This window comes from Chlorocebus sabaeus, chromosome X, assembly GCF_047675955.1.
Source record: "Chlorocebus sabaeus isolate Y175 chromosome X, mChlSab1.0.hap1, whole genome shotgun sequence".
NCBI lineage: Eukaryota > Metazoa > Chordata > Mammalia > Primates > Cercopithecidae > Chlorocebus > Chlorocebus sabaeus.
The window spans coordinates 106,431,439-106,458,864 of NC_132933.1; the positions used below are offsets into that span (position 1 = coordinate 106,431,439).

At 39.7% G+C, this 27,426-nt stretch overlaps 1 pseudogene; it reads left to right on the forward strand.

Annotated features, from left to right (window-relative positions):
• Positions 1-3,630: 3,630 nt before the first annotated feature.
• Positions 3,631-4,743, forward strand: LOC103231861 (actin, cytoplasmic 1 pseudogene; annotated as a pseudogene).
• Positions 4,744-27,426: the final 22,683 nt, after the last annotated feature.

Sequence of the window (27,426 nt, forward strand, 5' to 3'; positions counted from 1 at the left end):
GTTGGCAGTTGGCAAGGGCTGACAAGCTATGGGTAGGACATGAGCAGCATGTGATGCAGGAGGAAAACATGGCATGCTCTCCAGTTTGTTGCCAGGGACAAAGTCCAAGGCCCATGAGCAGGGGGATTCTAATTAGAAACTAAAGGAGGTTTTCTCACAAGGGTATATATATTACTAGGGGGGACAAACTGCTTCTTAAGGTCCAGGTGACAAAATGCAGCACCTGCGAAGAGGTGCTTTGAACAACGAATGGGTCAATGAAGAAATTACAAGGGAAATTAAAACTTTGCTTGAGATAAATGAAAATGAAAATACAACATACCAATACCTATGGGATACAGCAAAAGCAGTTCTAAGAAAGATGTTTGTAACAGTAAACACCTATATTAAGAAAGAAGAAAGAGCTCAAATAACCTAACCTTGCACTTCAAGGAACTGGAAAAACAAGAAGAAACTAAGCCCAAAATTAGTAGAAGGAAGGAAATAATAAAGATCAGAGCAGGAATAAATGAAATAGAAACTAGAAAAACAATAGAAAAGATAAGTGGAACAAAGAGTTGTTGTTTTTAAAAGATAAACAAGGCCAGGCACGGTGGCTCACACCTGTAATCCCAGCACTTTGGGAAGCCAAGGCAGGCAGATCGCTTGAGGTCAGGAGTTCAAGACCAGCCTGCCAACATGGTGAAACTCCTTGTCTACTAAAAATACAAAAATTAGCCAGGCATGGTGGCAGGCACCTGTAATTCCAGCTACTCAGGAGGGTGAGGCAGGAGGAGAATTGCTTGAACCCCAGAGGCGGAGGTTGCAGGGAGCTGAGATTGTGCCATTGCACTCCAGCCTGGGCTACAAGAGTGAGACTTTGTCTCAAAAAAAAAAAAAAAAAAAGAAAAAGAAAAAGCAAAGATAAACAAAATTGACAATCCTTTAGCTAAACTAAGAAAAAAAGAGAGAAGACTCAAATAAGATTAGAGGCACAAAAAGAGACATTACAACTGATACCATAGAAACAAAAGATCATAAGAAATTATTATGAAGAATTATATGCCAACAAACTGGATAACCTAGAAAACAGGTAAGTTTCCGGACACATACAACCTATCGAGATTGAATTATGAAGAAATACAAAATCTAAATAGACTAATAATGAATAAGGAGATTGAATCAGTAACAAATAGTCTCCGATTAAAGAGAAGCCCAGGACATGATGACTTCACAACTGAATCCTACCAAACATTTAAAGAAACAGTAATATGAAGTCTCAAATTCTTCCAAAAAATTGAAGAGGAGTGATATGGTTTGGATCTGTGTGTCTGTCCAAATCTCGTGTCAAATTATAATCCCTAATGTTGAAGTTGGTGTTTGGTGGGAGGTGACTGCATCACAGAGGCGGATTTCTCATGAATGGTTTGTTACATCCACTTGGTGCTGTTCTTGTGATAGTGAGTGAGTTCTTGCGAGCTCTGGCTGTTTAAAGGTGTGTAGCACCTTTCCCCTCTCTCTCTTGCTCCTACTCCAGCCATGTGATATGTGTGCTCCCCTCTGCCTTCTACCATAATGGTAAGTTTCTTGAGGCCTCCCCAGAAGCTGAGCAGATGCCAGCATCGTACTTCCTGTACAGCCTGTGGAACTGTGAGCCAATTCTCTTTTCTTTATAAATTATCCAGTCTCAGGTATTTCTTTATAGCAATGTGAGAACAAACTGATACCTCCAAACTAATTTTACAAGGCCAGCATTACCACATTACTAAAACCAGATGAGGACACAACCAAAAAAGAAAACTACAGGCCAATATCCCTGATGAATAGATATTTGAAAATTTTTAATAAAATATTAAATTCAACAGCACATTAAAAAGATTATCCACCATGATCAAATGAGATTTATCCCAGGGATGCAAGAATGGTTCAACATATGTAAATCAGTAAAGGTGATACATCACATTAATACAATGAAGGACAAAAACCATATGATCATGTCAATAGATGCAGAAAAAGCATTTGACAAAATTCAACATCTCTTTATGATAAAAACCTTCAACAAATTGATTATAGAGGGAATGTACCTCAACACAATATAGGCTATATATGATAAATCCACAGCTAATACACTAAGAGTGGGAAAAGTTGAAAGCTTTTCCTTTAAGATTTGGAACAACACAAAGAAGCCTACTCTCACCACTTATAGTCAACATAGTACTGGAAGTACTAGCCAGAGCAATTAGGCAAGAGAAACAAATAAAAGGCATCCAAATTGGAAAGGAAGAAGTTAAATTGTCCCTGTTTGCCCATGACACAATCTTACATACTGAAAACCCTGAAGATTCCATCAAAACATGTTAGAACCAATAAACACATTCAATAAAGTTGTAGGATAGAAAATCAACATGCAAAATTCAGTAGCATTTTTATACACTTATAGCAAACTATCAGAAAAATAGATTAATAATTCCATTTATAATATTTACAAAAATTAAAATACTTAGGAACAAATTTAACCAAGGAGATGAAAAATCTCTACACTGAAAACTAGGAAACATTGCTGAAAAAAAAATTGAAGAAGACATAAAAAGGATGGAAAGGTATCCTGTGTTCATGGATTGTAAGAATTAAAATTGTTAAAATGCCCATACTACCCAAAGCAATCTACAGATTCAATGCAATTCCCATCAAAATACCAATGACATTCTTCACAGAAATAGAAAACAATACTAAAGCTTGTATGGAACCATGCAAGACCTTGAATAGCCAAAGAAATTTGGAGGAAAAAAACAAAACAAAATACAGAAAAACAATGCAAAGCTGGAGGCATCACGCTATCTGACTTCAAAATGTACTACAAAGCTATAGTAATCAAAACAGCATGGTACTGGCATAAAGACAGACACACAGACCCACGGAATGGAAAAGAGAACCTAGAAATATATCCACATGTTTACAGTAAACTGATTTTTGATGAAGGTGCCAAGAATATACAATAGGGAAAGGACAGTCTCTTCAACAAATGGTGTTGGGAAAACTGGATAGACACACACAGAAGAATGAAATTAGACCTTTATCTCTCACCATCTAAAATCCACTCACAAAAAAGGTTAAAGACTTAAATGTTAGACCCCAAACTATGAAACTTCTAGAAGCAAAAACAGGAGAGAAGCTTTAAGACATTTGTCTGGGCAATTATTTTATTTATTTATTTATTTTTAACATGACCTCAAAGCACAGGTAACAGAAGCAAAAATAGACAAATGGGATTACATCAAATGTAAAGGTTTCTGCACAGCAAAGGAAACAATTGACAGACTGAAGTGTAAACTAAAATTAAAGTTCTAAGCCCCCCAACTGAGTAAGTGGATCTCCCTCTCAGCCAAGAGTATCCCAAAGAAACCTTAACAACTAGTTCAAGCCATGACAGGAAGGAGGCTGGTGTCAGACATGCCTCATTATACCCTCTCCCTTTTGGAGTTTAGACACAACTCAGCATTACCATTAAAATAGAGATCCTAAGAGTGACAGAGCAGACTCTTTGTAGCAATAAGATACCAACTCTAGACTGTGGAGACTGCATCTGCCCAGCAGGCACAGAGCCTCACCCTCCCCACTCTGCCGCCAGTCCACACCCACTGCCAGATCACCATGAATGATGATATCACTGCTCTCATCTTCTACAAAGGCTCCAGCATGTGCAAGGCTGTCTTCATGGGCGATGATGCTCCCCAGCTGTCCTCCCTTCCATCATGTGGTGCCCGTGGCACCAGAGCATGATGCTGGGCCTAGGTCAGAAGGACTCCTACATGAGCAATGAGGCCCAGAGCAAGAGAGGCATCCTGACCCCACCCTGAAATACCCCATAGAGCACGGCATTGTCACCAAATGGGACGACATGGAGATCTGGCACCACAACTTTTACAACAAGCTATGTGAGGCTCCTGAGGAGCACCCCATGCTGCTGACCGAGGCTCCCCAAACCCCGAGGTCAACCATGAGAAGATGACCCAGATCATGTTTGAGACTTTCAATGCCCCAGCCATGTACTTGACCATCCAGGCTGGTACACCTCTGGCAGTGCCACTGGCATTGTGATGGACTCTAGTGATGGGGTCTCCCACACTATGCCCATCTATGAGGGGTACACCATCCCCCACACCATCCTGCCTCTGGACCTGGCTGGCCAGGACCTGACTACGTCATGAAGATCCTCAAGGAGGGTGGCTACAGCTTCACCACTACTGCTGAGTGCGAAATCATGCTTGACATCAAGGAGAAGCTGTGCTATATCACCCTGGACTTCGAGCAGGAGATAGCCACTGCAGCCTCCAGCTCCTCCCTGGAGAAGAGCCAGGAGCTGCTCAACGGCCAGGTCATCACCATCAGCAACCAGTGGTTCCACTGCCCCAATACCTCTTCCAGCCTTTCTTCCTGGGCATGGAATCCTGTGGCATCCACAAAACTACCTTCACCTCCATCATGAAGTGTGATGTGGACATCTGCAAAGACCTGTACACCAATACAGCGCTGTCTGGTGGCACTACCATGTACCCTGGCATTGCTGACAGGATGCAGAAGGAGATCACCGTCCTGACTTCCAGCACGATAAAAATCAAGATCATTGCTCCTCCTGTGCATAAATACTCTGTGTGTTTTGATGGCTCCATCCTGACCTCCCTGTCCACCTTCTAGCAGATGTGGATCAGCAAGCAAAAATACCAAGAGGCCAGCCCCTTCATCACCCACAGCAGATGCTTCTAGGTGGACTGTGACTTAGTTGCATTACATCCATTCTTGACAAAAACCCAACTTGCCAGAAAACAAGATGAGATTGGCATGGTCTTACTGTTATTATGATTATTATTATTTGTTGTTGTTTTTTAGCTTGACTCAAGATTTGAAAACCGGAAAGGTGGAGGTGACAGCAGTCAGTTGGAGCGAGCGTTCCTCAAAGTTCTACAATGTGGCTGAGGACTTTGATTGTGCATTGTTCCTTTTTAAAATAGTCATTCCAAATATCACGAGATGCATTGTTACAGGAAGTCCCTTGCCCTCCCAAAAGCCACCCCACTTCTCTCTAAAAAGAATGCCCCAGTCCTCTCCACACAGGGGAGGTGATAGCATTGCTTTCATATAAATCATGTAATGCAAAAAATTTTTAATATTCACCTTAATACTTTTTAAATTTTGTTTTATTTTGAATGATCAGCCATTGTGACCCCTCTTTGTTGCCCCTCAACTTGAGATGTATGAAAATTTTTGGTCTCGCTGGGAGCCAGTGGAGGTGTGGAAGCAGCCAGGGCTTACCTGTACACTGACTTAAGACCAGTTGAATAAAAGTGCACACTTAAAAAAAAAAAAGATACCAATTCCAACCTTACTCTGGTATAACATCACATGACAGATAACAGGCCCTAAAGGAAATCAAAGTATTCTATCCTAAAATATGTTTCTTTGACATATTTTGAAATGGCCTTGCAAAACCATCTCTTGTGGGTGGGGGAAATCTACATTCTGTAGAGAATGCCCTTCCCTTTCCAGGTCTTTTCCTGTTCCAGGAGAGAATTAACTAAGAGTCTGACACCTTTTAAGGTCCAATAAGAAACATTCACCACCTATTCTCTCCGTAACTTGCTACCTGGAGCCTTCATCTATATCACAAGAATCTTGAATTCCACAACCACCTCCTTACCTTAAGTCAAGGTGACTTTAACTCTTCAGGCAGAGATTAACTCTTTCAACCAATTTGCTAATCAGGAAAACCTTTGAATGTGCCTACGACCTAGAAGACCCCCTGCTTTGAGATGTCCCACCTTTGTGGGCCAAACCAATGTATACCTTACCTATATTGATTTATGTCTTTGCCTATGACTTCTGTCTCCCCAAAATGTATAAAATCACCCTATAGCCCTACCATCTTGGGCACATGTTCTCAGGAGCCCCTGAAGCTGTACCATGGGCCATGACCCTTAATCTTGGCAAAATAAACCTCTAAATTGATTGAGACCTGTTTCAGATACTTTTTGGTTTACGGAAGATACAACCTAAAGAACGGGGAAAATATTTGCAAACCATACATCTTATAAGGGGTTAATAACCAAAGTCGTAGTGAACTCTAACAAATCAATAATCAATAGCAAAAACACAAGCAATCTGATTTTTAAAATGAACAAAAGACCTAAAGTATTAGTCCATTCTCACACTGCCATGAAATAATACCCAAGACCTGGGTAATTTATAAAGAAAAGAGGTTTAATTGACTCAAGTTATGCATGTCTGGAAAGGCCTCAGGAAACTTACCATCATGGCAGAAGGCAAAGGGGAAGAAAGGCACCTTCTTCATAGGGTAGCAGGAAGGAGATGTGCTGAGCAGAGGGGAAAAAGCCCCTTATAAAATCATCAGATCTCATGAGAACTCACTATCATGAAAATAGCATGGGGGTAATCGCTCCCATGATTCAGTTACCTCCCACAAGGTCCCTCCCACAACATGTGGGGATTATGGGAACTACAAGATGAGATTTGGGTGGGGACACAGCCAAACCATATCACCTAAATAGGCATTTTTCAAAAGAAGACACACAAATGACCAACAGGTATATGAAAAAATGCTCAACATCACTAATCATCAGGGAAATGAAAATCAAAACCACAATGAGATAAGCTCACACCTATTAGAGTGGCTATTGTCAAAAAGATAAAAGACAACTTTTAGAAAGGATGTGGAGAAAAAGAAACCCTTGCATGCTAATATAATTTATAATTGCATGCTAATATAAATTAGTACAACCATTATGAAAAACGTTATGGAGGTTTCTCAAGCAATTAAAAATACAACTACCTTAGGATCCAGCAATCCCACGACTGGGTGTATATCCAAAGGAAATAAAATCAATATGTTGCTGAGATATCTGTGCCCCCATGTTGATTGCAGTAATATTTACAATAGCCATGATGTTTAATCAACCTAAGAGTCCATCGATGGATGAATGAATAAAGAAAATGTGGTACATATACACAGTGGAATACTGTTCAGTTACAAAAAAGAAGGAAATTCTGTTGTTTGCAGCAAAATGGATGATCCTGGAAGACATTATGTTAAGTGAAATAAGCCAGGCATAGCAAGACAAATACCACATATTCTCACTCATATGTGGAGTCTAAAAATGTTGACCTTATAGAATTAAAAAAAGACTGGCAACTACCAGAGGCTAGGTGGTTGCGGGGAGGGGAGTTAGGGAGATATTGGTGAAAGTTTACGTAATTACAATTAGGTAGGAGGAATAAGTTCAAGAGGTCTGTTGTATAGTATGGTGACTATTGTCAATAATGATATATTTTTGAAAAATGCTGAGAGTAGATGTTAAGTGTTCTTACCACAAAGTGACAACTATGTGAGGTAATGCATTTATTAATTAGCTAGATTCAACCATTCTACAATGTATATATACTTCGAAACATTATGTTCTACATGATAAATACATACAATTTTATATGTCAATTTAAAAATAAATACATTTGAAAAACAAAACAACAACAAAAATAAAATGGTATTCTATATTCTCCTTAGCTTTGGCAAGAAAAATGTCAGAGATATAAATAAATGGTTGAATAAATTCGTGGAGAAAATATAAACCCAAACCTTCTTTTATAATGCTAATGTTTCTTCAAGGAATGGAAAGTAATTTTAATATTACCTTAAATAAACCATGGTTAATAAAATTACAGATACTCATTATAATATGTCGGGCAGTATGATTTGTCAGATATCATCTCAATTATCACAAGAGCACCTCAAAGTAGGCTTTATTTTCAAATGAGGAACCTGGAGCTTAGAGAGAGCATTTATACTACCCAAGGTCTTGCAGCTTCTAAGGGGTGGAGCTGGAATTGGAACTCAAATAGTGAGACTTGAGAACTTACTTTCCAAGATGAATATGTTATACCACTTCCCTGCATGCTAAAATAGGAGCACAGTCTTGGTCATAAAATGGTGTTTTTGAAGTGCATGGTAGCATAAATTATTTTGGGACCATCTTTTCCTTCTTATACTCATTGCCCTTGTGAATACATTTCTGAAATATTTATTTGATTCATGCCTTCCTACTGCATTTTAAGCTCAATGACGTTGGGTTCTGTCATTTTGTCCACCTCTGCGTTCCAAATTCCAGCACAGTTAGTTACTGTACAGAGAGAGCATTAAGGAGCTTTTGTTGATTGTATAAGCGATCCGTTCCTCTACTTCTCTTTGTTAATGAGGAAAAGACAAGTTGCTGAGGAATGTAAGACAATTTTAATTATCTGGTTTCTATAACTATGGTACCCTGTCCTGACAGCTCTTAACACTTGTAATATCTAATTATTCAGGAGGCAACATTTGTTAGCTACCTTATTTTAAGCAGAATATCAACTCTTAGATGGGAATTATATTTTCATATTCATAGGGTTCAGAAATGTACCTTTTGAAGTTTTCATGGGGGTGGTATTTTAAATGTACTTTTAAAAAGCTGCACTCGAAGGAACTAATTTGAGTTTTTTTGGCTGACAAGATTTTCCTAGGTATGGCTGAGATGTTAACAAATGTACCTTTCCAGTAGTCATATGTGCATATTGTAGAGTGCTGTACTTGAAGATGACTCTGTATCTTCCCTTGGAACCTTAGGAAGGAGCGCCATGTTTGATCTTTCTACACTCTGCAGCTGTGGAACCTATAACATGTTTTGCTGCCATTCATTCATAGTATGCAAGATGAGTTTTATATAGTACCTAGGAAAGTGCCTGGTACATAGTAGGCACTCAATAAATGCTGGTTGGCTGACTGATTGAATGAATAAATACATGAATCTATGGTTTAAATCAACTTGATGTGAGTTACAGAATCAGAAATGCTTCCCCTCTGCCTGCAAATGACTAAACTCCCATATGCATCCATTTGGGGGGATTAAAGCTTTAGAAGGCAGTTAGAATGCAGCTATACCAAATGAGTTTCTAACCCACTACCTTGAATTAGTATTGCAGACTTAGAGCTTTCCAAGCTCTAGATGAAACAAAAAGATTTAAGAAGATCAAATATAGGACAGGCCCATTTCGATGAGAAGTAGGGAATGTGGGATGTGCAAAGAAATATGTCCAGGATAGGCAATCAGATGGACAGGATGAGGGGCCTGTAGAGGCACCAAAAGCCACATTTTTGGCTCCCCATTCACCATCTGAGTCCACTCGGATCGCTATGTACAGTGAGCAGAGCAGGGCTGCACCCCAAAGAGACAGGTGGCTGTCCATGACTTTAGAGTACTTTTTATTTGGACTGTCATGTGTATGTCTCTGGTAAATGTGGTACGGAATGCTTGACAGTTCCAGCTCTCCCAGCCCTAGCAGAGTGAGCTAAACATTTGCTGTGTCAGCCAACCTCCAAGGAGGACTGTAATGATCCTTGCCTCTTGACATTCAAGCCCTTGTGTAGACCCTTCCTATACCGAATAGGACATTGCAGAGTGATGATGTGTGACCTCTGAGGTTAGATCATAAAAGACAGCCTAGCTGCCACCTTGGGCTCTTGGACAGTTTGCTCTGGAGGAAACTAGTAACCTTGTTATGGGGACACATACACAGCCCTGTAGAGAGGACCATGTGGAGAGAGGAACGAAGGCCTCCCACCAACAGTCAGCACCAACTTCCTAGGCGTGTGAGTGAGCCACCTCAGAAACAGATGCTCCAGCCCTAGGTGAGCCTTTATTTGACTTCAGCCCTGGCTGGTATCTTGAGTACAACCTCATGAGAAATCAGAACTAGAACCACTGAGCCATGCTGTCCCCAGATTCTTGACGCCTGGAAACTGTGGAAGCTATTAAATGTTTATTGTTGTTTTAAGCCACTAAGTGCAGTGATCTTTTTTTACACAGCATTAGAGATGAATTCATTTTCTTTGTCTTGAAGTCTGTGATCATAATTGCTATTATGCCAGTTTGTTAAGCAGGTATCAAGTCTTCTAGATCTCTCTAAAGGTGGTGATTTTTTTTCTTTGTTTTAGTTTCATGTAAGAACTCAAGAATGTGAGAATATAGAGCAAATGCTAGAGATAGGCAGACATGCATTTGAATCTTGGTTTGGCCACCTGTGTGACTTTGAACACGTTACTTAACTCATAAATTTATTACGACCATTAAAAGAACAAATGCATTTCAAGTGCTTTAGATAGTGTATGACTTAGAGTAAGAACTCAAGAAATGCTATCATAGCTATTACCTTTATATAAAAAGATGCCCCTGAGGGCCTTGCCTTATAGGCAGCAACCACTAGCCAATACTCTAAAGCAGCTGAAGTGTGTTCTGTGCCTAAATGGAGAATTGATTTCTATTAGAATTATTAACTAAGTTTATTAAGATATCATTTTTATGCCATAAAATGTATCCACTTTAAGTACACAATTCAATGATTTTTAGTAAATGTACTGAGTTGTGCAATTATTACCATCACCCAGTTTTAGAATATTTTCATTGCCCTGAAGGGAAATCTTGTGCCCATTTCTAGTCACTTCCCATTCTTACTTCCAGTCCCAGGCAACCACTAATCTACTTTCTGTCTCTATAGATTTGCTTTTTTTTTTTTTTTTTTGACATTCCATATAAAAAGAATCATACAATATGTGGTCTTTTGTGTCTGGATTCTTACACACGGTATGTTTCCGAGATTCTTCCATGTTGTGGCATGTATCATTACTTTATTTCTTTTTATTGCCAAAAATATTCTATTATTTGGCTATACCACATTTTGTTTATCCATTCATTCATCAGTGGACACTTGGTTTGTTTCCGTGTTTTGGCTTTTGTGGATGCTTCTGCTATGAATATTGGTGTACGAGTTTTTTGCGTGGGCAAATGTTTTCATTTAGCTTGGATAGACACCAAGGAGTGGAATTGATAGGTAGTATGGGAAAAGTATATTCAACTTTTAAAGAAACTGCCAAACCATTTTCCAAAGTGGCTACACCACTTTGGAAATGAGAGTTCTTGTTTATTCACATCGTTGCCAACATTTCTTATTGTTTATTTTTTTGATTTGTCTTGATTGCTATAGCTTTATAGTTTTTAAAATTGCAAAGTGAAAGGCCACCAAATTTCTATTAAAAATCATTTTAGCTCTTCTGTGTCTTTTGGTTTTTCATAAAAATTTTAGGATCAGCTTATGAATTTTTGTGAGAGAAATTGAGAGAAAGAGAAAGAGAAAGCCTGCTGGAATTTTGATGAGGACTACACTGAATCTACTGATTAATTTGGAATAATTGCCTTTGTAAGAATAAGAAGTTTTCCAGTTCATGAACATGGACCTTCTCCATTTATTTAAATTTTCTTTAATTTCCCTCAGCAATGTTTTATAATTTTTATTGCACATGTCTTGCAATTCTTTTGTTAAATGTATTCCTAGATTTTTATTCTTTTAGGTAATCTTTTGGATGGAATTATTTTCTTAATTTCACTTTTGGATTGTTCATTCTTTATATATACATATGTATAAATACAATTGATTTTCATATATTGGTATCGTTTTTTGCAACCTTGCTGAACTTGTTTATCAGTTCTAATACGTGTTTCAGGAACACCTTAGGAGGTCCTGGCCAGACCTCCAGTGCAATGTGGAGTAGAATTGGTGAGATGGACATCCTTTCCCTGTTTCTGATTTTGGGGGAAAAGCATTCAATCTTTCACCATGAAATAGGATGATAATGGTAACTGTAGGTTTTTCATAGATGCCCTGTCTCAGATTGAGGAAGTTCCCTTCTATTACAACTTTGTTGAGTGTTTTTATCATAAAAGGGTATTAAATTTTGTGAAATGCCTGTTCTGCATCTATTACGTTAATTGAATTTTGGCTTTAAACTAACTTTGCATTCCTGGGATAAATCTCACTTGGTCTTGCACAAGCAAGAATATGTATATGTGTATTATGCTGTTTAGTGGAGTACTATATAGATGTTAGATAGGTCAAGTTGTTTGATATATGTATAGCAATACATATAAGGCACAGAAGTCTTATATATCCTAGCTGATGTCCTGTCTAATCATTCTATCAATTATTGAGAGCCCAATATTGAAATCTAAACCTTTATTGCTGAGTTGTATATTTCTCCATTTTTGATTGATGTATGCTGTAGGCGTAATAATGGCTCCCCAAATATGTCTAAGTGATAATTCCTAGAACCGATGACTATGTTATATTACATGGCAAAAGATAATTATGGTGGGAGGTGAAACTAAAATGTCTAATCAGCTGACCTTAACAATATCAGAAGTAGCTCTTAGTCTAAAATGACTCATCTTTCCTTCCTGCCCACAAAAGCACACAACCAACACCGAATTAGAAAATCATGTTCTGTCTTTATAGAGTAAGGGAACAGGATCCAGTATCCCATTCATTATATCAAGAAGCAAAAGATTTGGGTTCTTTTTCAGCCTTTTGTGTGACATTGAGCAAACTACGCAATTTTACTGAGCCACAATTTTGTATCTTCAAAATATTTTTTACTTATTGCAGGATAATATATATTAAATGCTTGAGCTCCTCAAGTAGATGTTAAGAAATAGGGATAAAATAATCTAAAGCTCATTTTATGCAATAAGAGAGGTGGTGTGTTTGAAAACATTCTCTGCATGGGTACTGGGAGGCAGCAACTCTTTTTCACAAAAATGCCAAGGGTTAAATATGGGAAAAATCTTGAGATTACTTTCCATCTCACAACAAATGACATTTACAACCAATTCTGGTTGTCTTTTACATTCTGTACATTTAGTTCTGAGAGAGAACTGCTTCACGCAGGCTTCTGAAACCTTTTTGCTGCCATGGTGAAGCTGAAACTCCTCCCCCCACCTCCATCTCTTCACCATTTGACTTGGAAAATTTAACGTGATAATATCTCAGCATTGTTCCTGTGACTTTAACACTGTGAGCCCTTCAGAGAATCCAATGACCACTTCCTTTTCTGACATCTGTGTGCTCTTAATTTGGCCTTGCCGCTGTCGCCTGCTCTCCAGCGCTTTCCCCTCCTCACTCCACCCCTGCTAACACACACCTACTCACACAATTTACACCCACACAATGACTCCAACATAAAGTGTGGGCTTGTGAAGTGGCAGACTTTTTGAAAACCACAAATGCAGATATCAAGGCAATTTCCAATTACATAAATTGCAGGGCCCAGTGCAAAATAAAAATGCAGGACTCCTTGTTCAAAAAGCAGGAACAAAGTACATTAGAGGTAATAAAATGTGAAGCTTTATCCTTTCTTCCATGGTCTCTTTTTCTCAACTAGTCATTACGTTTTTTATTTGCTAATGTGGTTCTAAGTAAAGTTAAAAATTTAAATTATTAGCATGAATTGGGCCATTTATTTTTGTGTTACCCAGTGCTACTTTTAAATCAAAATATAAGAGCATTTAACCCATATGCAGAATCACCAAAATTATGCAATTAGTATTTTGTAGGTCACATATGGATATGTATTTCATTCTTACCAGAACAGTGGAAAACACTACACAAAACAAAGCCAAATACTTGCATTTCACATCTTGATATGCACACATGCTACCAACACTTTCTGCCTTTGGCTTACTGATGAATAAGGAAAAACTGAAAGGAAAAGGAACTATGAGTTGGCCTATTTTCTGCTTCCTTTTATATCATCATTTTCAGAGAAAGTGGTTGGCTAATAAAGGAAAGCAACAAGGGTAAGATAAGATGTAATGGGGTCTCTTGGTTGTCTGTGTTTCTCAGAACATCATTACTTTCTATTTTTTTCTTTTTTCTTTTCTTTTCTTTTTTTTTTTTTTGAGATGGAGTCTCACTCTGTCGCCCAGGTTGGAATGCAGTGGCACGATCTTGGCTCACTGCAACCTCCGCCTCCCGGGTTCAAGCGATTCTCATGCCTGAGCCTCCCAAGTAGCTGGGATTACAGACATGCACTACCATGCCCAGCTAATTTTTTCATTTTTAGTACAGACTGGGTTTTGCCATATTGGCTGGGCTCTCTCGAACCCCCAGACCTCAGGTGATCTGCCCGCCTCAGCCTCCCAAAGTGCTGGGATTACAGGCGTGAGCCACGGTGCCTGGCCAGAACACCATTACCTTCTTGGCAAGTTTTGGTTCAGGCCAGGTTCAGTGGCTCACGCCTATAATCCCAGGACTTTGGGAGGCCGAGGCGGGAGGATCACTTGAGATCAGGAGTTTGAGACCAGCCTGGCCAACATGACGAAACCCGGTCTCTACTAAAAATACAAAAATTAGCCAGGTGTGGTGGCAGGCACCTGTAATCCTAGCTGCCCTGGAGGCTGAGGCAGGAGAATCGCTTGAGCCCAGGAGGCGGAGGTTGCAGTGAGCCGAGATGGCACCACTGCACTCCAGCCTGGGTCACAGAGCAAGACTCTGTCTCAAAGAAAAAAAAAAAAACTCTGGTTCAAATGGTAACATGACTTTTTGCGCTGTCAGTGACCTTACTTATACAGTTGTAGAAGTAACACCCTCAAGTTGATTCACTTTTAGTGTCAGCAAACTCTTGGGGCATCATGGTTCCACCGGAATTCTGTGCTCTTGAGGTATTAAAATGTTCTATGTGAACAAGGCAACAAGGACTAGTGGATACACATGCTGCTCCTATCTTGTCTGCTTATGCTCATGCTCCATTGTTCCATCAGACTTCACTTACAAGATACAAGTTTGAAGATTAAATTGCTAAGACCTTTGAGACAGCAACAGCAAGGCATTAAACCAAGCGCAAGACCCCTCAGAGTATGAGGCCCTGTGTGACTGCACAGGTGGCACACTCATGAAGTTGGCCCTGAGACCATCTTTTTCTTTAACTTCCTCCCCTTTAGCAGGCATGTCACCTTTGCTACTTCCTCTCCAAATCATTTTCAAAGTAGTTCATAAATTAGAAATCTGCATAGGTGTTCATCACTGTCATCTGGCATGCCGAGGGACACGTGCTCAAGCAGGATTGCTCATTCTCCTCATTTGCCCCCACAAACTGCACTGAAGCTGGATGTTTTAGGAGAATTTCTGGAAAAGAATACCCCAGCCCTGCCGTGCGCGGTGGCTCACGCCTGTAATCCCAGCACTTTGGAAGGCCGAGGCGGGCGGATCACGAGGTCAGGGGATCGAGACCATCCTGGCTAACATGGTGAAACCCTGTCTCTACTAAAAATACAAAAAATACTAGCCGGGCTTGGTGGCAGGCGCCTGTAGTCCCAGCTACTCAGGAGGCTGAGGCAGGAGAATGGCGTCAACCTGGGAGGCAGAGGTTGCAGTGAGCAGAGATGGCTCCACTGCACTCCAGTCAGGGACACAGAGAGACAGTCCGTCTCAAAAAAAAAAGAAAAACAAAGAATACCCCAGCCCTTTGCAATACTGTAGTGCACGATGAAGTTACATCCCTGAGTTCTAAGGATGCAAAAAGTAGCCTGAGGGCTTTGGCCTTGATATCACCTAGGAGGCCATGTTTCTTCCTTATAACAGAGGCTGTTGCTGGCAAGCATTCCCGCTTCATCTATTTTTTTCTTGTATTTTATTATTATTTATTACATTTTAAATAATAACTTTATTGAGATGTGATGCACATACCATAAAATTTATTCTTTTGGAGTGTACAAAATCCAACAGTTTTCAGTATATTCACAAAATTGTATAACCATCACCACTGCCTAATTCCGGAACATTTTTATCCACCCGCAAGGATACAACTGTATCCCATTTTTATCCCCCCATTAGGAGCCATTCCCCATTCCCTCCTCTTGCAGTCTCTGGCAACCATCAGTTCACTATCTGTCTCCATGGATCTGCCTATTCTGGAATTTAATATAAGTTGAATCATACAATATGTGGCCTTTATGCCTGGCTTGTTTAGCTTAGCATAATGTTTTCAAGGTCTATTCATGTTATAGCATGTATTAAAACTTTATTTCTTTTTATGACTGAATAATATTCCATTGTATGGGTATGCCACATTTTGTTTATTCAGTCGTCATTTGGGTTGTTTCTACCTTTTGGCTATTATGAAAAATGTTGGGCCGGGCGCGGTGGCTCACAGCTGTAATCCCAGCACTTTGGGAGGCCGAGGCAGGTGGGTCACAAGGTCAGGAGTTTGAGACCAGCCTGGCCAACATGGTGAAACCCCATCTCACTAAAAATACAAAAATTGGCAGGCGCCTGTAGTCCCAGCTACTCGGGAGCCTGAGGCAGGAGAATCGCTTGAAGGTGGGAGGCGGAGGTTGCAGTGAGCCATATTGCGCCACTGCACTCCAGCCTGGACAACAGAGAGGGATTCTGTCTCAAAAAAAAAGAAAAAGCAAAATACTGTAATAGACATTCATGTACAAGTTTTTGTGTGGACATATGTTTTCAGTTCTCTTGGGGAAATAAGTAGGTGTGGAATAGCTGGGTCATGTGATAACTGTATGATTCACTTTGTAAGGAACTGCCAGACTGTTTTCCACTGTGGCTGCACCATTTTATATTTCCACCAGCAACGTATGAGAGTTCTAATTTTTCCCCACCCTCGTCAACACTTGTTATTACCTGTCCTTTTGATTATAGCCATCTTAGTGGGTGTGAGGTGTTATCTCATCATAGTTTTGATTTTTAGTTGTCTAATGACTAATGATGTGTGTTTATTGGCCCATATGTCTTTGGAGAAATGTCTACTCAAACTTTTGCCCGATTTGTAATTGGGTCATTTGTCTTTTTGTTTTTATATTGTATTTTATGTTGTAACCTCTTTTGTTAAATTTATTCCTGTTTATTCTTTTTTGTTTTTTCTGGGTCCTCTTCTCAGTAGAGACATTTTTATTCTTTTTGATGCTATTCTAAATAGAATTGTTCCTGTAATTTCATTGTCAAATTGTACATTGTGAGTATATTAAAGTACAAATGATTTTGTATACTGGTCTTGTATCTTGCAATCTTGCTGAACTCATTTATTAGTTCTAATAATTTTGGTGTCAATTCCTTATGATCTTCTCTAAATAAGACCTTGTCATCTGTGAATATAGATAGTTTTACTTCTTCCTTTCTGATCTGTATGTCTTTTATATGTTTTTCTTGTCTAATTGCCAGGGCTATAACCTCCATTACAACATTGAATGAAAGTGGTGAGAATGGACATCCTTGCCTTTTTCCTGATTTTACAGGGAAAGAATTTAGTCTTCAATCATTAAGTATGATATTCACTGTGAATTTTTGTAGATGCCCTTTCTCAGTGTTATATATAAAGTTTTGGTGCCACAGAAGAAATAGCACTTGAATATAAAGTTTTCTTTTTAATTCTCAGCAAGGCAAGGTACTTCTATAGAAGGGTGCGCCCTTATAGGTGGAGCAATGGTGAGCGCACACTTGGACAAGGGAGGGGAAGGGGTTCTTATCTCTGATGCACATGGCCCCTGCTGCTGTGTCATTTCCCTATTGGCAAGGGTTAGACCGCACAGGCTAAACTAATTCCGATTGGCTAATTTAAAGAGAATGACGGGGTGAGTACTTTGGCGGGAGTCAGGGCAGAGCAGGTAGCAGATGATCCGAATGAGTCAGGGTAGAGTAGGTAATTGGAATGAGTCAGGGTGGAGTAGGTAATCAGAAAAGGTTGCTTTACGAGGAAGTTAAGTTTAAAAGTAGAAGGCAAAGAATTGAACATACTGACATATTCTTTGAGAAGAAATTTAGAACTCATATCTAACATCAGGTTAAGATCTCTTCTAGTCCCAGTTTCTTGAGTGTTTTTATCATGAAAGTGTGCTGGATTTTCTCAATGGTATTTCAGCATCTTTTGATGTAATCATGTGGTTTTTGTCCTATATTTTATTAATACGGTATGTTATATTGGTTGATTTTTGCATGTTAAACAACCTTGCATTCTTGTGATAAAGTCCACTTGGCCATGGTATATAATTCTTTTTACACGTTGCTGGATTCAGTTTGCCAGTTTGCTAGTATTTTTCTTTTTCTTTTGAGAAGGAGTTTCAGACTTGTTGCCCAGGCTGGAATGCAATGGTATGATCTCGGCTCACCCCTACCTCCGCCTCCTGGGTTCAAGCGATTCTCCTGCCTCAGCCTCCCAAGTAGCTCAGATTACAGGCATGCGCCACCACGCCCAGCTAATTTTGTGTTTTTTGTAGAGACAGAGTTTCACTATATTGGGCAGTCTGGTCTCCAACTCCTGACCTTGTGATCTGCCTGCCTCGGCCTCCCAAAGTGCTGGGATTACAGACATGAGCCACTGCGCCCAGCCTTGCTAGTATTTTTTCTAAGGATTTTTGCTTCTATAGTCATAAGAGGTATTGATTTATAGTGTGTTTAGTAACTTTCCTGGACTAATTCTATAAAATCTGTATTCTTTGTTGTGTGTAGCCACTGAAGTCTCTGCTTAATTACCATAGTGGTCAGCTATTAATGCAATTAAGTTTCTCTTAAATGTCTTGAACCAATAAGTCTCCCAGCCTTTGCTGAAGTGCTCCATATATGTGTCAGAATATGCTTTGAATGTTTCAGCAGGCAGGTTTTCACCTCTGCCTTAGCCTTCTCTTCCTGCTTGTGCAGAGCCTCAAGATCAGCCAGAGATGAGAGTTTAGTCTTCTTTTTCTCACATACATTGTATTAGGTTTTAAGTGTAGGGCTCTCTGAGGTCTTTCCTGGACCATGCACACAGACCAGCACATTCACATGACCTCTTAGATTCCCTGGAATATGTCAGAGCTCCTCAAAGCCCCTTATGAACATCTAATTCCTCAGTTTTTCTTTTACATTTTTTGATCAGTCTCTTCTTGGCTCCAACTAGTAACACCACCTTAGGCAGCTGTGATGTTATGCAGCTGTCAATTATTGTTTTTATAAATACCCTACAGGGTACTTGTCAGAGTAGGCTTTTGTACAGAGAAGGCTCTGACTCAAGCCAAATGAAAATGAGGCCTGAGAATGGAACTTTTTAGTGAACTGCCAGACATGTTAAATAGTAATAATTCTCTGGGGTTGGATCTTTCGGGAAACTCCAAACCTCTTTTTTTTTGAGACAGAGTCCACTCTGTCACCCAGGCTGGAGTGTGCTGGCACAATCTCAGTTCACTGCAACCTCTGCCTCCGGTGTTCAAGCGATTCTCATACCTCAGCCTCCTGAGTAGCTGGGATTACAGGTGCGTGCCACCATGCTTGGCTATTTTTTTTTTTTTTTTTTTTTGTATTTTTAGTACAGACAGGATTTCGCCATGTTGGTCAGGCTGGTCTTGAACTCCTGACCTCGTGATCCACCTGCCTCAGTCTCCCAAAGTGCTGGGATTACAGGCCTGAGCCACCACACCTAGCCAACTCCAAACCTCTTTTGCCCTCTCCAGTGGATGCTAGGCTGCTGGATTTTCCAGCCACTGTAGTTACAGTTTATAAAGCTTTTAAGGCTACTGTGGAGCTGGGGAGAGAGGGATGGGATTCAGATAGGTTAAGAGGCTACAATATTTGCTGTTCTTACCAAGATTTAGCCAATTTTCTTGAATAAACATTCCTAAGATTGTTGCAAGTTTTAATTTCCAGAGTCCTGAAAATGTTGATTCTGACAGTTTTTTTCTAGTGTTCTCCTTGCTTTTATGAGGAGCAGATTTTCAGAGGTTCTTGCTCCACCATTCCAGAAGTTGACATTGAGCTGCTTCACCTATCTTAATAAAAAAAGAAAAGAAAAAGTTTCCCTGTATTTACACAAAAAGGAAACTGTTCTTAATTTTTCTTTGCCTCTCTGTGCTCACAGCCAGTGCCTCTCAGAGCTAAAGGGATATTCTCAGGCCTTTTTCCACAAACTAACATTCATTAAACCTGGGACTGGTTGTGAAGGGACCATAAGGTGTGGCCCTGTTCTCCAGGAGCCCTTTATTTTATTTTATTTTATTTTATTTTATTTTATTTTATTTTATTTTATTTTTCGAGACAGAGTCTAGCTCTATTGCCCAGGCTGGAGTGCAGTGGCACAATCTTAGCTCACTGCAACCTCTGCCTCCCAGGTTCACGTGATTCTCCTGCCTCAGCCTCCTGAGTAGCTGGGACTACAGGTGCCTGCCACCACGCCCGGCTAATTTTTGTATTGTTAGTAGAGACGGGGTTTCACCATGTTGGTCAAGCTGGTCTCAAACTCCTGACCTTGTGATCCTCCCACCCCGGCCTCCCAAAGTGCTGGGATTACAGGCATGAGCCACTGCGCCTGGCCCAGGAACCCTTTCTTTACTGAACTGTCATCCCTTCTTGAAGCCACCTTGTGTCATGGTCAATCAACTAGCCAGGTGCATGTTTTATGACAATTCTCAACTTTTATTCTACTGTGACACAAATGACATATATCATACTCCCATGGATGTACTGAAGGTAACAAATGTCTACAGTCCACTGTCTTTCCCACCCAGAAAGGTATGTCAGAAAAAAAGAGTTAGTAGATGTTTTAGCCTCGGTTACAGCAGAAGTAGACCCTGAGACAAGGATTCAAGTGCTAATTATTAATTTGGGTGAGGGATAGAATATCAGAAAGCACTGGTTGAGGATTGGGGATATAAGGCAGGGAAGCCAACAAAGGATGTGTATTACAGTAAGTTACCACCATAGGCAACTGGAGTGCAATACTGCTGGGAAACTCCGGGAGCTAGTGTAAAAGACACACCTCAGAGTTATCTCAACCAAAGGGAAAGGAAGCTGGGGTTTTTATCTTCCAACTCCCATTCATCATTGGGAGTTAATTAATTCTTCAGAACTTTCATTTTGCCATGCATAGGCCCCTGCATGCTCTGGTAACCAGCAAAACACTCTCAAGCAGAGAGTCACAGATATTCACAGTAAGCAGCCTTTAGTCTGTAGGGGTGGGGCTCAGGGGATTTGGGTTAGGCACTAACAGTGTCTGCTACAGTGCTAATAGCATTATTATTGGGAAAATTTTGAATTCTGTGTAATAGAAGTAAATAATTCCTATATCTTAGTATTTAACTTGTATTAGTAACAGATAACATGACACATCTCACAGGAGGATGAGGCTTACTGGTTTATAACAAACATTTTAAAAAAGACCAAACAAATTATATTAGGGAGTTTGGTGATAGTTCCACTGAGCCAGTAATTATAGTAACTATAATAAGGATGTAGTTGGTCAATAGGCTTATACCATCATAATGAGTTTGCAATAGACTCACTTGTTATAACAATTCAATAATGATTATATTTATTTGTCTTTCTACTGACTGGTTTCAATATATTCACAGACCTTCTCCACAGATTTTACAGCTTTGCAGGTGGAAACACACAGTGGCAAGTCTCTCTTGCTGCTCACACAGAGCGTGGCCAGTCACACCGTTTCCTGAAAATGTCCTTTTGCCATTACCTTGATGTTGGTCCCGGCATCCCACTATAGGTAGCTGTCCTCAGCTCCTGAAGCTCTTGTGTAGGTATGGGAATGTCTCCACAGTGCAAGACTGGCAATTTCTCAGAATTCCAGTATTCCAGGGACAAGCAGGAGAGCTCAGGGTCTTCTTCACATACTATAGAGTCTAACCAAGGTTCAAACATTCAGCTCCTTGATGTACAACCATGTCTGATGCCGAGGCAAACCCCCTAAACTACTTTACCTATCTCTCCAATCCTTTTTCCAGGGCACTCTGACCACCAAATGTTGCCAATCCTTGGTCTAGGCCCAGTGTTCATGGGACTGAGATATTTGTTGTACTCAAAATAGGAATGTTTCTCTAGCTAACTTGGGATCTCCATAGACTTTCTTCACAAAGTAAAAATGTTCCCATCTGCTTTTAGTAATCTGCTATTGCCTTCTTCCATATGCTTCCTCTTTCCAATAGACTCTTGCATAAAATATATTATTACTTCTTCGCTGCTTCTGCTGATGCGCTTGGAGGATCTTCATCCTCTCCTTCAAATGTCACATGAACTTTTATCCTAATGTCTCCCAGTTATTTGTGACAACACATTTTGTTATTTCTCAAGAGTTTGAAGGGTATGAAATATTTCAAGGTGATGATTTAACTTCTGATTTACACATTTTTCTCCTCTTTCTTGTTCATTATCAAGGGGAGCAAGGGGACTTAAGAGAAACCAATTTGACCTTGATGGGGGCTCTCAGGGACATTAAGATGGCTCACTGCCAGCTCAAAAGTGACATCTAATCAAGCTGGTGGGGCCCAGCACTGAGACAATTTGTGTGGTGGGAAATCCTAGGATTCCTGTGAGCAGAGGCTCCATGATTATAGTCATTAATACATTCATGGCCCCAGGCATGGAAAGACAACATATGATGGTATTAGTCAAGAGAACTAGCTCCAGGGGATGATGGGTAAGAGCATGGATTTGGAAGTCAACAGATCTAGGTTTGAATTGTAGATCCAGCCTGTAGAATTGTTAGTACTTCAGGGACATGCTAAACCTGTTTCCACATCTGTAAAATAGGAATAGCAATACTACTTACTATTATTATAGGGTTTTTGGAAACGTTACATGGGACTTAGCATCCTAGTAAATGCTAAAAGATGTCGACTATATGGTAGGTAGAACTTTTGTCTCAGGTGATGAATAGGATGGCCAGTCAGGGAAACAGAGGTGAAAGTCATAACATTTAAACTTGGGTCACCATAGCAGGAAGTAGGAATGCTTAGATGTGGGAGAAACATGAGCCATTAGGCTCTACCAGATAGTGAAACTGGGCATCTAACTCACCCATGTTCAAGCAAGTGGCAGGGTGGCTGAGCAAGTTGATGGAGCTGAGCTCAACTATTGAAGACATGACTAATTGCCCCGGCTAAGAGGACAGGGGCTGCACAGAAAGACTTTTCATTCTGCTCCTTTTAAAATAATGATATAGCAAATTTGCACATACTTTTCCTGAACATAGTAACTGTGTCCCATATAAACTTGAGTTCATCTAATCACAGAATGATAGAATTTTAGACTGGGAGAGCCTCAGTGCTACATTCCCTCTGCATCAACCTGGATACTTACTACCTTGAGGGCAGTCCATTTTATTTATGGGCAGCATGAGTTAATTTTAATTTAATTTAGTAAATCTATTTTATGTATGTAATATGGGCATAACAATACTACCGACCTCATAAAACCGAGTGAAGATTAAATGAGAAATTCCATGGCAGAGAGTAAATGTTCTGCAATGTTATTATTTAGATGTGCTACCTGTCCTAAGGTGCTCATAAATGTTTCCTCCAATGTGGATAAATATATCTCCTGTTAAGTTCCAAAGTGTTCCCTGTGTTGCCATGCAGAATAAATGTGATCCATCAGATATTTGGGGAAGACTCTCATGTTCTCTTTCTCATGCAGAAGAGTCTCAGTTTTCTCCTGTTTTCACTACCATCTGGCAAGATACAGTCCTTCCTTAAAGGGAGATAGTGGTTTTGTTTCAGGTGTAGTCCAGCCAGTACAGAGTGTCCTGATGCAGGCACAGCTGATGTCTTGGACAGAAATGCATTAGTGTCCCTTAAGATGGTGTTGAACTTGCAATCAAATAAAACCCATTGGTCTTTAAAAATATAAACTAATACCTACTCTAGGCTAACCCAGCCTTTGAATTAAATGTGGGACTTTGCATTCTGGTTAACTTGCATCCTGTCAGTGAGGTCCGTCATTTCAGCCTTTCCAGCTCTATCTTGATTCTTGATTCCTTCATCTTTTATGTTAACTATTCCTCCCATCCTTGGGTCATTTGTAAATGATTAAAGTATGTTTATATGTCTTCATCGAAATTATTTAAAACGTTTTCAAAAAAAGGAGGAATGTCAAGTACAGCATCCTGAGGTATGCTAGTAGAGACTAGTTATCAGATAAGTTGTTCAGTGGACCTACCAAGTTGATTTGCCATTCTTCCAGCATTTTCCACTCAAATCCATACAGAGAATGGGAGAGTCCTTCTCAAAAATTGCAGGATTCAGATATACTGGTTGTAAGTCATTCTACCATGATGCCCCTGGGTTGACTTTCATACTTGTTCTCTGTGCTTCCTTACGTGGTAAGTCCGAATACTCCTTGCATTTACAACATTGTACTATAATTTTTCATCTGTCTGTTCCCTGCTGTCTTTGGATTATGTGCTTTTTTGAGGGCAGGGGTTACATTTTATTTACTTCTATATTTCAGTACCTGGCAACTACAATCCACTAGGTGTACCAGGAGCTCTCTCTATATATAGTAGAAGCTTTACACATTCTTTCAGTTGTATTAAATTCCACTTACGTATCAGTCTAGTTATCTCTTCAAAAAAGAACTGAAATTAGCTTGGCAAGACATTGTTAATAACTGTATATTGAGTCTTGTGCAGAAACATTTTTTAATTGAAACTGTTTTAAAAATCACACTATGAAGGCATCCTTTTAAATAACTGTGTGGCCGGGCGCGGTGGCTCAAGCCTGTAATCCCAGCACTTTGGGAGGTCGAGACGGGCGGATCACGAGGTCAGGAGATCGAGACCATCCTGGCTAACACGGTGAAACCCCGTCTGTACTAAAAAAAATACAAAAAACTAGGCGGGCGCCTGTAGTCCCAGCTACTCTGGAGGCTGAGGCAGCGTAAACCCGGGAGGCAGAGCTTGCGGTGAGCTGAGATCCGGCCACTGCACTCCAGCCTGGGCGACAGAGCGAGACTCCGTCTCAAAAAAAAAAAAAAAAAAAAAAAAATTAAATAACTGTGTGGCCCGGACACAGTGGCTCACACCTGTAATCCCAGCACTTTGGGAGGCCGAGGTGGGTGGATCACCTGAGGTCTGGAGTTTGAGACCAGCTGACCAACATGGTGAAGCACTATCTCTACTAAAAATACAAAAAGTTAACCAGGTGTAGTGGCGCATGCCTGTAATCCCAGCTACTTGGGAGGCTGACGTAGGAAAATAGCTTGAACCCAGGAGGTGGAGGTTGCAGTGAACTGAGATTGTGCCTTTACATACTCCAGCCTGGGCAAAAAGAGCAAAACATCGTCTCCACATAAATAAATAACTGTATGATATTCTCTAATAAGCAAGTATCATAATTAATTTAACTAATTCCTATTGATGAACATTTAGGTTGCTTTAAATTTGTCTTGGTTTTAAATATCACTGACACGGGCATCCTTTATGTAAATCCTTGACAATCTTTGAATTTTTTTTAAAAGGATACACTGCCAAAGGATGATTTATTGTGTTAATGAGAATTATAAATTTAAGAATAGAAAGATTATACCAACTTACATTCTCAACAGGAGAGAATGAGAATGTTCATTAAAATTTACCTTTATAAACTTTGGTTTATTTTTAACCCCTAGTGTGACATTTTGTTGATTTTAGAAACAATTTTATTTTATTATTTTAATCAGCACTTTAAGCTTCTACTGAGGTTGGAGGTTAGCTAAATATATCTTCCATTAATTTTCTGTTCATGTCCTTTGACCATTTTCTTATTTAGCTTTTGGTGGTTTTGAATGTTTTATGTATTTACATATGTTAATTAATGTATACAGGAAAATCTGGATTTAGAATGTGATTAAGATGACATTTCATACCATGGGACAGAATAGACTGCACAAGAAATAATGGTGTGAAAGGTGTTTCTTCCTTTGAGAAAAAAATAAGTTTGATGTGTACCTTACACCATGCACAAAGTAAAATCCAAGACAGAATAAAGCTAGCTATAAAAGCAAAACTATGATATAATTAGACAAGACAATATTTTTCACATTTGGAATGAAGAGGGACTTTTAAAAACACAAAATTAATTCTCTGAATTCACAAAAGTAAAAGACCACTGCATGTATCTACATTAAACTACAGAACTTCTATACTGCAAAGTCACATAGGCAAGCGTAAAAAATAAGTGACAGATTGAGAGAAAATATTTGCAACACTGGAAACAGGTACATTTTTCAGATCTAGATATTTAAAGTGCCCTACCAATTGATAAGAAAAAGATAAGCAATCTAGTAGATTTTGAAATGGTTAACACATGCAAAAAGATGGTCAACTACATTAATAGCCCAGGCTAAGAAAGCCCTGCCCTACTGCCTCCCCATTGCTTGCAGAAAAAGTTCGCATTTTGCACTTCCTGTAAGGTTTTCCTTGATCTGATTCCTGTCTCCTCTTTCTGGCCTCATCTTGGCTACCTGCTCCCTATTCCGAACTCTATACTTCAGCTGTGATCCTACTCAGGACTCACAGCAAATTTGGCTATTGCTAATCTACCTGCTACTCTGACTAGCATGACACTTTGTTAGCCTGATGAACACTTGCTTGGATCTCAGGACAATTATCATTTCATCTACAAAATCTGTCCTGCCCCTCCACCACTGCTCTTTGAGCCGTTGGCAAGGTGTTCATCATCTTTGTACTCCAAATACCTAGTATCATATATCTATGTGATTTGGTACAGAGAATGAATGTACAGTCAATGCTTATTCAATTAAATCTAGCAATATCTCCTTTTCTTAGAGATTAGGCTATTGAAATGTAGAGAGTTTATTCTGACTGTTAGATAGAATTAGAGCTAGATCAATACTCCTTTTCTCTTGAATCCTAGATTTTTTTTAGCTTTCGTATTAGCCTTAAATTACTTTTATTTAAAAAATTCAATTTTTAATATAAAACTTGCTATTTATAAAAGAAGCATAAAGAGTGAAAATTGAAAAGTATAATTAACTGACCTGTCATTCAGATATCTAGGAGAGCCAGAAGAGTGCACATCACCAAAGGTAAGAAAAGACAGAGTTTTAGAATATAGGCAGTAGATAGCAATATGAAATGCACCCAAGTTCAATACAAATGAGGACAAAAATGGTGCATTTGTGGTGGCAATAAGAAGGTTCTTGGTGGGTTTTTCCAGGGCAGTTTCAGTGGAATGGTGGAGGACAATGCAGTGGGATAGAGATAATGAGAGAACAAGAAGTGGAGACAGTGAATGGAGACTATTCTGTTTTTTTTTTTTTTTTTTTTTTGAGATGGAGTTTTGCTCTTGTTGCCCAGGCTGGAGTGCAACAGCATGATCTCGGCTCACTGTAACCTCCACCTCCCAGGTTCAAGCAATTCTCCTGCCTTAGCCTCCCAAGTAGCTGGGATTACAGGCATGCGCCACTACGCCTGGCTAATTTTTTGTATTTTTAGTGGAGGCAGGGTTTCTCCACGTTGGTCAGGCTGGTCTCGAACTCCCGACCTCAGGTGATTCACCTGCCTTGGCCTCCCAAAGTGTTGGGATTACAGGTGTGAGCCACCACACCCGGCCATGAAGGCTATTCTTTAGAGCAACATACTTTGTTCTGTGATTTCTCACGCCATCAAAACAAAAGATCAGGACTGGCTGTTCTGGGTTTTGCAAGGTTCACCTGCTGGAAGTTAAGTGAAGTCAGTCTTTTTTTGTCTTGTTCATACAAAATCCACAGTACCTAGCACGGTACACATAGTATGTGCTCAAAAAGTAT